Consider the following 12,395-nt stretch of genomic DNA (forward strand, 5'->3'; position numbering starts at 1 on the left):
AAAGAGCACATAAAAAAACAAAAGTGCACAGTGATTTTCTTTTTTTTTTTTTTTTTGAACAGTAAAAGTATGAACCTCAATAACAATCGCTAACATGGGCAAACACGATAAACAATAACAACCAGCAAATACAAAGAAGCAAGCATAACAAAATAGTGCTAACAGTCAGAAAATGGCTCACTTCAGGTCGAGTCTGTCCGTGTGAAATGCATTAGTCCATTTGCAATCAGCCCAACCAGACGTAACTCTGGGGCAACGCCTGGGCCTGAGGACGTAAGGCCCTACGGAAACTGGGTTGATGTCACCAACAGAGTCCACATCAGTAGCAGAATCAATGTCCCACAAACTAGGTTCATCACCTGCAGGCGGGGCAGCAGCACCAGAGTCTAAAAGCTCCGCGCCCCCAGTCACAGCAAGAGAGGAACCCGAACGAACATCAGAAGTGAGAGAGTCCCAAGTATGGAACGGTTGCATATTAACAACATGAAAAACACCAGCGTCAGTACCAGAGTCCACCCACGTGAGTCTGTAGTTAACATCGCTGAGTTTCTGAGACACACGAAGCGGACCTTCAAACAAAGGAGCAAGTTTGGCTGTAAAATTGTTTAGAGCGTCTGACCTGGGGTGTGTCTTAACTCTGACAAGGTCACCAACACAAAATGAGGCTTGTCGATGTCTCAAGTCATAGTAGCGCTTTTGTCTCTCATGACTAAGGTCTAAAGCTGCTCTGGCATGGTCATGAGCATCCAGCAAGGAGGCTCTGAGAGACTCAGGGTAAGGTACCCCTGGGTCATCAACACCGTCTGAGGAGGGCTGAGTGATGAGGTCAAGAGGGGTGTCCAGCTCACGACCATAAAGCATCATAGAGGGACTAAGTCCAGTACTATCATGAGGGGCTGTACGTAGGGCAAAGCAAATGTGAGGGAGGTATTTGTCCCATGAAGTGTGTTTGTCACCTACATAAGCGCGAATGGCAGTTTTCAGAGTCCGGTTGACACGTTCAGTCGCGTTTGTCTGAGGGTGATACGCAGTGGTGAGTCTGTGTACAGAGCCTAAAGCAGAAACGACATGTTCAAACAGTTCACTCACAAAAGGAGACCCTCTGTCGGAAATCAGGTAAGTAGGTGTGCCATGACGAGCAAAAATGTCGGAAACAAATTTACCTGCTGCCACCTGAGATGTGGCTTCTCTAACTGCACTGACTTCAATCCATTTAGTCAGATAGTCAACAAACACAATCACATAAGCGTTACCAGCTGGGGTACGGGGTAAAGGACCAACAAAATCAACACCCACGTACTCCCAAGGTTTTTGAGGTACAATCGGAACCATGAGACCTGCAGGTTTGCGTTGACTAGGCTTAGTGAACTGGCAGACTGAGCATGAAGACACATAGCGTTTGACATCAGCGGCCATTTTGGGCCAGAAAAACCTCAAACGAAGTCTAGTCAGAGTTTTAGAAACACCAAGGTGACCTGCTGTAGGGTGGTCATGATAATAACTCAGCAAAGTGCTTCTCATAGAAGTGGGTGCAAACAGTCTCAGTTCTTTCAAAGGATGCAAACCACATCTGTATTTAGAATCTTTGTAATACAACAGAGAATCGTAAACGACATACTGTGAACGATCGACACTGTCCGGGTTAGTCTGCAAGTCTTCCTCAATGCTTCGAAGTAGAGGACCCGCGACCGGATCATCCACTTGAAGTTGCCTTAGTTGAGGACGATCTGCCAGCAAAACAAGGGGCAGAGCACGAATGTCCAAGCTGCCAATGACAGCATGTGCAGGCAATAGATCAGTCGGACTGTCACAAGGAAGAGGCAAAGGATTCCGAGACAGTGCATCAGGCACCTTGTTGTGTGCGCCAGGCTTGTGCACAATTGAAAAGTCAAAGTCCTGGAGACGAAGTGACCAGCGGGCAAGCCGGCCAGTGGGGTTTTGGCGAGACCTAAGCCATTTGAGACTGTTGTGGTCAGTAATAATTGTGACATGGACACCTTCGACATACGGACGAAAGTGCTCCAGGGCCCAAATCACAGCAAGGCATTCCTTCTCCGAAGTACAATATGGCAGTTCAGATTTGTGAAGGGAGCGACTAGCAAAGGCCACGACATACTCACGGCCCTTGAGATCTTTCTGCATCAGAGCTGCACCGAGGCCGACGTCACAAGCATCGGTATGAATGAAAAAAGGCTCCTCAAAATTGGGAAATGACAGGACAGGTGCAGATGTAATACGATCCTTCAAGAGATCCATGGCTTTTTGACAGTCGCCGTCCCAGAGGAAAGCGGCGTCCTTTCTTGTGAGAGCATGAAGCGGTTCGGCGTGTCGGGCATAATCCTGAATGAAACGACGATAATATCCAGTCAAGCCGAGGAACTGCCGGACCTGCTTCACTGTAGTGGGGGCGGCGAACTCCATGACTGCCTTGACCTTGTCCACATCCGGTTCGATGCCTGATGAAGTGATGCGGTAACCGAGGAAGGTGAAATCTTTGAGACAGAACTGGCACTTTTTGAGCTTTAGAGTTAGGCCAGCCGCTCGCAGCCTGTCCAGCACTTCCTGAAGATCCAACAAATGCTGATCAAACGTAGGCGAAGCAATGACGATGTCGTCGAGGTAGACAGCACATGTTTTGTAAGTGAGGCCGGCAAGCACAGAGTTCATGAGCCTTTGAAAAGTCGCGGGTGCGTTGCAGAGCCCGAACGGTAATACCCGAAACTGAAAAAGGCCACAATGAGAGATGAAAGCAGTTTTGTGCCTAGAGTCATCAGACACTGCAACTTGCCAATAGCCTTGTGCTAAGTCCAAGGTCGAAACAAATTTCCCCCTTGCCAAAAAGTCCAAGGACTCATCCACCCGGGGTAAGGGGTAGGAGTCCTTTTGAGTCACTTGGTTGAGACCCCTGAAGTCCACACAGAATCTCGGCTCCGCGCCTGCTCTGTTGACGATAACCACCGGAGCCGCCCAAGGACTGGTGGAAGGCTCGATGATGTTGTCTTTTAACATTTGTTGAACTTGTTCTTCGATCACACGTTTCTTAGCAGGTGACGTGCGATAAGGTGGAAGGTTCACGGGTTTTGCATCACCCGTCTCAATTTCATGCTCAGTGAGAGTTGTTCTGCCAAGATGGCCATCAAACATGGAACCATACTTAGAGATCACACCAAGCAGAGTGTCCTTGTTATTATCTGAGAGATTCGCCTCAGACACTATAGCAGCCAAGTCCACGTCAAAAGATCCCACCGACATCGCAGCCACCGTTGAATGGGAATGGAAATCCTGATAGTCCTCATCCTCTGACAGAGGGTAGGGAATTTCATCCATGTACACAGTCCTAGTGGGAACGTGTATGGACACGGAAGCTCTTGTCATAAAATCCATTCCCAGGACAAAAGGAGACGACAACTGAGGAATCACTGCAAACCGCTGGTAAAAGTCCTTATTCATGAATCCAATATGTAGCCATGCGACACCTTCTGGGATGCACGGAGCATTATTGGCAAGGTTGACAGCCGGGCCGTCCCATGAACGTGTCTTGACATTGCTATTTTTAACAAGATCCGCACATACGGCCGAAAGCGAAGCACCTGTGTCTAGCGTAGCATCCACAGAAGAGGCATGGAAGTTCACTTTGGCCCTCAGAGGAGTATTCCAATGTACGTCGGAAAAATGGTCTTCCAAGTGACCAAGAATTTGTCCATCACGAGGTAGAGGCGGAGGATGAGGCTCGGTCAGCGACAGGGGGGAGGTTGGCCTCTGCGAAACGACCTCCCCCCTCTGTAGTTTCCCAACTGTCTGCTGAGTTGTGGCGACGGGGCGCTGAGTCCATCGGTCCCTTGACTGTCGGAGCCAGGAGGACCAGGCACTGAAGAGGACTGAGAAGAGCCAGGCTCCGTAACGTCGGCAGCACGTCGCCTAGAGGAAGGTTGGCCATAACAGTTCGGGCACGTTCGTACTGTGAATCCCGGACGTGAGCATCTGAAGCAGTAGGGTTCCGATTCACGTTGCACTTTAAGACATGAAGAAGACGGAGGACCACTAGGTCCGAGCACTGAGTGGAGCTCATGAGCATGCAGCAAAAGTTCCATAACAGAATTGATGGTGGCACCATACAGAGCAACTCTGTATTTCTCGAGACAGTGCTTACCAATTAGGTCGATCTGTTCTCTCTCAGGCGGAGGAGTTTTAAGTTTATTAAATTCACTCAGCATGTGCGCAACAAAGGTTGGAAGAGGTTCATCCTGAGCTTGAACACGATCCAAAAGTCCTCTCAGAATGCGTTCTTGGTTGTCAGAGGGCAAAAAAACAGAGCTGAAGAGCTGACAAAACTGAGCCCATGAGGTTATGTGAGAGCTCAGTGCCTTGAACCATTTCTTGGGTTCCCTCGCAAGGAAGTGAGGCAGTTCATACAGAATCTGGTCATCTGACAGGCTCAACGAACATTTATATGAACCGACAGCTTGTAACCAGTCCTCAGGATTCACTTTGCCATCCCCAGAAAACACAGGAGGCTCCAGTTTGGCGTGGTGCAAAGCTGCAGCAATTGCTCTTGAGGTGTTGCTCAGCTCACGTGCATGCGACTGAAGAAAAGAACTCACCGGCGAAAATGGATTGGAAGGCAGGAAGGGATTAGTTGGCAAAAATGGGTTGCTATTCGTCGCCATGACTGTGGGTTCCGCTGTGGCCCCAGCAGTTATATGAGGAGTGGACGCAGCAATAGGCGAAACATCAAACTGTTGGATTGCGGGAGAAATAGGGATTTCCCTGGCAAGGCGGTCCCACTGACCAAGCAAACTCTGCTGTATGTTCAGCGAGTCACGTAAACAGTCACTAATTTTGCCAACTTCAGCTCTCAAGTCCATTATTTCTTGCCTAAGATTTTGGTCACAATTTTCAAAAATGCAGCACGCTGGTAATGGAGTAAGTTCCATGTCAGGCTCACTGTTGTCACTGTAGTGAGCCATTGTGCTTAAATTATTAGTTATGATTTGGAGAAAACTCCCACGAAGAATAAAGTCCAAAAAAGATAGAAAAAATAATCCAAATCCGCCTAGCTTTCACACGGTGATCCAAGAATTAGACGGATACCATTGCAATGCTGCAGCCGCGATGAGACCGTCAAATCCAAAAAATAGACGGATCCGAAAGGTCGCGGTGGGACCGTCGAATCCAGATAATAGACAGATCCGAAAACAATATCGCACCGGCGGCGGGACCGTCGGATCCAGAAAATAGACGGATACCAACTCGACTGAGGATCCAGGAAAAAAAATGTTCGGGCGCCACTTGTAACGCTTGGCAGGGCAGGATGAGCGCATAAAAGGCAAAAAAAGAAGCAGACGTCCACCCATGCACTTTTAATAGTCAAAAATAACTCCAGCTCTACCACTCGTCACTCGGAGCTCAGCGGTACGCACACACGCGTTCCCAGACGAACTCCCCCAACACAAGTAAGCAATAACAGAAGAAGAGCATATACAACATAAATAAAGCAGCGCCACCGCGCGGTGGACGTCGGGAGGAAGACCACTCAAGGAGGTGACTGTTACAAGTGGCGCTCTCATTTTCAGAGCGCAGTATTTTTGAACTAAGGAAGAGCACACAGCACTCACTCACAGAAAACAGATATGAAGAGCAGTGTGCCACCGCCGTTTTCGAAAGCCGTTTTCCGACCGGACTCACTCCCACAGCGACCCACTGTCTTGTCCGGTTCTCACGTCGCCGCCCGAGAAGTGCCATTTTCGGCTTGGGATCGTCACGACGACCGCCCTCACCTACGGTTCTACCTCGGCCGCCGGGAATGCGCTTTTTTCGTGCCGTTTGCCTTTTAGCTTTGACTTTTAATACAGTGGGTGATGAGGAAAGACCACTGTTTACTGTGTCTAAAAATAATTATAGCGGACAGCCAGAAGCCAAATCAATTAAGACGCCACTTAAAGACATTAGACCCCAATCTCATTGATAAGCCGCTTGATTGTTTTTCAGTGAAAACGTGCCGAATATTGCCAACAATCGTCCTGCTTTGTCAGTGTTATATCAGTAAACCAGTGAGCATTGTTAGCATGCTCATTGCAAAATAACTCCACATCATTGCAAAGGAGGTAAATACTGTGAGCAGCAAAAATAAAAACTGTCCTGTCCAAGGACACGCTTTTTTTTTTCTTTTATTCAGTTTTGTTTTTTCGGTCAAATTTTTTGGCATATTGTCCTCATGAGTGAATGTTTCTAATCAATTTTAATTTGTTATTATTTATTATTATTGATTGTATTACATTTTATTTTTCTGTATCAAATGGTCAAAAATGTACCTTGAGTGTATTTTTTACAGTTTGGATGTGACTTTTTTTTTAAATTCAGGCAAATTGATGCACGTCAAGTCTTCTCTGTTACAAACAAAACAATATTAATAAAGTTATACTTTATTATAAGTTGATCTATGTTACTTTTTTTCTTTATTAGAAAAAAAAGGACACAATGTTAGGCAGATGCGTAGTTATAATAGTAATTTTATTGACAAATGATACTATTTACAGTGGCGGCAGAGAGTTTGGGGGGGCGCAAAACATTTACGTCTTCCTTGGGGGGGCGTGACAGAAAATAATTGAGAAGCACTGCCGTAAACTAATGTAGTATATATATATATATATATATATATATATATATATATATATATACATACATATATGTGTGTATATATATATATATATATATGCGTGTCTATATATATATATATATATATATATATATATATATATATATATATATATATATATATATATATATATATATATATATATATACACACAGTGGGGAGAACAAGTATTTGATACACTGCCGATTTTGCTGGTTTTCCCACTTGCAAGCCATGTAGAAGTCTGTAATTTGTATAATAAGTTCTCTTCAACTGTGAGGGACGGAATCTAATGCAAAAATCCTGAAAATCACATTATGTAATTTTTAAATAATAAATTTGTATTTAACTGCATGAAATAAGTATTTGATACATTACCAACTAGTAAATATTTCGGCTCTTAGTTCTTTTTTAAGAACCCCTCCTGTTCTCCACTCATTACCGGAAGTAACTGCACCTGTTTGAACTGGTTACCTGTATAAAAGACACCTGTTCACATGCTCAAACAAACAAACTCCAACCTCTCCACAATGGCCAAGACCAAAGAGCTGTGTAAGGACATTAGGGATAAAATAATAGACCTGCACAAGGCTGGGATGGGCTACAGGAAAATAAGCAAGCAGCTTGGTGAGAAGGTAACCACTGTTGGAGTGATTATTAGAAAATGGAAGAAGTTCAAGTTGACGGTCAATCTGCCTCATTCTGGGGCTCCATGCAAGATCTCACCTCGTGGGGCATCACTGATCATGAGGAAGGTGAGGGATCAGCCCAGAGCTACACGGGAGGACCTGGTCAATGACCTGAAGAGAGCTGGTACCACAGTCTCGAAGAAAACCATTGGAAACATTACGCCGTCATGGATTAAAATCCTACAGCGCACGCAAGGTCCCGCTGTTGAAGCCAGTGCATGTCCAGACACGTCTGAAGTTTGCCACTGACCATCTGGATGATCCAGAGGAGCAATGGGAGAAGGTCATGTGGTCGGATGAGACCAAAATTGAACTTTTTGGTCTAAACTCGGCTCGTCGTGTTTGGAAGAAAAAGAAGGATGAGTACAACCCCAAGAACACCATCCCAACCGTGAAACATGGAGGAGGAAACATCATTTTTTGGGGCTGCTCTCTGCCAAGGGTACAGGACGACTGCACCGTATTGAGGGGAGGATGGATGGGGCTATGTATCGCCAGATCTTGGCTGACAATCTTCTTCCTTTAGTGAGAGCCATGAAGATGGGTCGTGGCTGGGTCTTCCAGCATGACAACGACCCAAAGCACATAGCCAAGGCAACTAAAGAGTGGCTCCGTAAGAAGCATCTTAAGGTCCTGGAGTGGCCGAGCCAGTCACCAGATCTGAACCTGATAGAAAATCTATGGCGGGAGCTGAAAGTCCGTGTTGCCCGGCAGCAGCCCCGAAACCTGAAGGCTCTGGAGAAGATCTGCATGGAGGAGTGGGCCAAAATCCCTGCTGCAGTGTGTGCAAACCTTGTCAAGGACTACAGGAAACGTTTGGTATCTGTAATAGCAAACAAAGGTTTCTGTAACAAATATTAAGTTCGATATTTGTGATGTATCAAATACTTATTTCATGCAATTAAATGCAAATTTATTATTTAAAAATCATACAACGTGATTTTCTGGGTTTTTGTATTAGATTCCGTCCCTCACAGTTGAAGAGAATTTATGATACAAATTACAGACCTCTACATGCTTTGCAAGTGGGAAAACCAGCAAAATCAGCACTGTATCAAATACTTGTTCTCCCCACTTTATATATATACTGTATGTATATGTGTATATATATATATATATACATCAGAGGTTGGGCTAGACTTTTTCGTTGTCATTTTGACTGACCGTGTCATAAAAATCCGGTCATAATCTATTTTTACCCATCACTTACAATTTTAAAATGATAATAATGACATATTCAATAGTATTTAGTTTTCATTCATTTTTAATCAATATTCTGTCCGAACAAGCTTAACAAGAGGCAAACAGACAGCAGAAGGCACCAATCAGCGACGGGCAGACGTGCCGTTAGCAAAGCGACGAGGGCAGGACGAGGGACCTGCGCGCGGAAGTAAACATACGAGGAGAACGGAGTTTATTCAACATGGCTAGCGCAAGACAGACTGTTGTCAATGTCTCGTGTCGATGTGTTTTAGCTCATTTAAAACTGAATTTACCGCGGATTGGAACATATTCTCGGCTCTCCCGCCATCCGTGTTGTTGTAGAGACGACTTTCGGCGCGCAAGAGTGACGTTGCTCGTGAAGAGCACGAGAGGCAGTGTCCCAGACTTTTCTCTCAGTGTTTGAAAAATACAGGGAGAACAGTCTGGTCGTGCCAGGCAAACACTCAGTTGCCTTGACATTTTTCCAAGTAAGGCCAACAACGTCATGCATCAAGAGAGACAATAGCTAATTAATATGCTCACTCGCCACCCTGTGGTCTGGGGTGTGAATTGCAACCTGTCAAAATGACGGATGGACTTCAGTTTTTTCCGTCACCGTTTTAAAAAACCGGTCAACGACGGAAAATATTCGGTTAACGCGACCCCTGATACCCCTGAAACTAAGAATGCTTTCAAAAATATAAACAATGATTGTTTATTTTTATCAATTTACAAAATGCTAAGTGAGCAAACAAAAGAAAAATCTAAATCAAATCAATATTTGGAGTTACTACCCTTTGCCTTCAAACCAGCATTAATTCTTATAGGTACACTTGCACAGAGTCAGGGATTTTGTAGGATTATAGTCAGGTGTATGATCAACCAATTATACCAAACAGGTGCTAATGATCATCAATGTCACATATAGGTTGAAACACAGTCATTAACTGAAACAGAAACAGCTGTGTAGGAGGCTTAAAACTGGGTGAGGAACAGCCAAACTCTGCTACCAAGGTGAGGTTGTGGAAGACAGTATCATGTCACAGTCCGTACACAATGGCAAGACTGAGCACAACAACAAGACACAAGGTAATTATACTGCATCAGCAAGGTCTCTCCCAGACAAAGATTTCAAAACAGACTGGGATTTCAAGATGTGCTGTTCAAGCTCTTTTGAAGAAGCACAAAGAAACGGGCAACGTTGATGATCGTAGATGCAGTGGTCGGCCAAGAAAACTTAGTGCAGCAGATGAAAAACACCTCAAGCTTATTTCCCTTCGAAATCGGAAGATGACCAACAGTGCCATCAGCTCAGAACTGGCAGAAACCAGTGGGACCCAGGTACACCCATCTACTGTCCGGAGAAGTCTGGCCAGAAGTGGTCTTCATGGAAGAGTTGCAGCCAAAAAGCCATACCTCCGACATGGAAACAAGGCCAAGCGACTCGACTATGCACGAAAACATAGGAACTGGGGTGCAGAAAAATGGCAGCAGGTGCTCTGGACTGATGAGTCAAAATTTGAAATATTTGGCTGTAGCAGAAGGCAGTTTGTTTGCCGAAGGGCTGGAGAGCGGTACAATAATGAGTGTCTGCAGGCAACAGTGAAGCATGGTGGAGGTTCCTTGCAAGTTTGGGGCTGCATTTCTGCAAATGGAGTTGGAGATTTGGTCAGGATTAATGGTGTCCTCAATGCTGAGAAATACAGGCAGATACTTATCCATCATGCAATACCATCAGGGAGGCGTATGATTGGCCCCAAATTTATTCTGCAGCATGACAACGACCCCAAACATACAGCCAATGTCATTAAGAACTATCTTCAGCGTAAAGAACAAGAAGTCCTGGAAGTGATGGTATGGCCCCCACAGAGCCCTGATCTCAACATCATCGAGTCTGTCTGGGATTTCATGAAGAGACAGAAGGATTTGAGGAAGCCTACATCCACAGATCTGTGGTTAGTTCTCCAAGATGTTTGGAACAACCTACCAGCCGAGTTCCTTCAAAAACTGTGTGCAAGTGTACCTAGAAGAATTGATGCTGTTTTGAAGGCAAAGGGTGGTCACACCAAATATTGATTTGATTTAGATTTCACTTCTGTTCATTCACTGCATTTTGTTAATTGATGAAAATAAACTATTAACACTTCCATTTTTGAAAGCATTCCTAGTTTACAGCATTTTTCACACCTGCCTAAAACTTTTGCACAGTACTGTATATATATATATATATATTTAATTGATGAAAATAAACTATTAACACTTCCATTTTTGAAAGCATTCCTAGTTTACAGCATTTTTCACACCTGCCTAAAACTTTTGCACAGTACTGTATATATATATATATACCCCCCCAATTTGACCAAGTTTCAAAATTGTCCGATATGCATGTGTGATACATCTTTGGAAAGCTCAAAATCTGATTTTTCTGGGGGACGAAAAATTTTGAACAGGAGGGCATTTCTAAAAAAAAAAAAAATTTAAACACCAAAACCCTATCTGGAGGTGAGCGCACGCGAGAGCAGAATTAAAGACGCCATGATTTTAACGAGATATTATCGCATACTTACCTTGTTTCGATCCAAAAACTCCATGTAGCATGTATCACTGAGTGATTTTTTTGGGGGGATTTTATAGGTGAAACATGTTAATATAACAAGGGTCTAGAATCGCAGACATCAAGGAGTGGTCGAGATGTTCTTATTCATATATTTACCCTTTTAAATGTTGTTTTTCAATTCTTCTTTGTTTGGATCGATTATTTATCATCTAACAGATAGGAGAAAATGTGACAGTAACAAAAAAAATACAATTAAGCGGTAGTTATGATGTAGATATCCGTGACTTTTATACAGACACCATTTTTTTCATGGTGACGTTAATTTGTTTAAAAGTTTAAAATATGCGAGTGAATAATTTTTTTAAGTCGTTTTTTTTTTTTTTTTTAACGAAATATAAGACCTCAATTAATGAGTCTAAGCTAAAAATGACAGACATTTTGAATAATAAATATAACTAGGCCTGCAAGCAGGACTGAATGGGCCCTCGCAATCTAGCGCAACTCGGACGTCACGCAACTCGAACAGTGTGCAGGTCAGGGTGGTGGCAGATCCTCCTCTCTAATCATCTCATTAGAACCTAACATGCTCGAAAGTCGCCTCTTTACATTCACACACCTAAGAGATAAAGACCTCTATTGGAGAAAGTACTACAAAAAAGGAGCCACTACTGAGCTGTGCAGCCAAGCCCTTATTCAAAACCAAAATGAATCTTCTAACTGGGCCAATTCGACCCAGTGTGCCAAATTCTGAGCTCTATAAGCTGTTGAGTCTCTGGGAAAAAAAAATCCTTTTAAGGGCGAACAAAGGGTCGTCACGGCAACAGAGACATGTGGACATGGGCCGTAAAATAAGTATTTCAAAAGGTCTTGAAACTACAATGACCAACCTGAAAAGAACTGGACATACAGTATATTGGAAAAACGAGTGACTTTCTATTGCCACTAGTTGGCGCTGTAGGGTTGATGCAAATGACCCCTACAGGACCCTTTAGAGCAGACATGTCCAAAGTCAGGCCCCGGGGCCAAATGCGGCCGTGGTCAAATTTCATCCGGCCCCCAGCCTCTGTCATAAAATTAATAACGTCTGGCCCGCACAGACTTAATAAATTGGTCAGCAGTACTGCTACCAGCATACGAAGTAGCTTACACACTAAATGATGCTCCTCATTTACCCACTAAAAGGCAGCAGCACTCTAAGCAATATTACCCCGTGTGACCCTTTACTTCCAATTTTCTTAAATGGTGATAATCAACAAATAAAGAAAGTTGGCTTCAAGGATAGGTGGAAATTGGACTATTTCTTCAGTAAAAT

This window comes from Corythoichthys intestinalis, chromosome 10 (genome assembly GCF_030265065.1).
Source record: "Corythoichthys intestinalis isolate RoL2023-P3 chromosome 10, ASM3026506v1, whole genome shotgun sequence".
NCBI lineage: Eukaryota > Metazoa > Chordata > Actinopteri > Syngnathiformes > Syngnathidae > Corythoichthys > Corythoichthys intestinalis.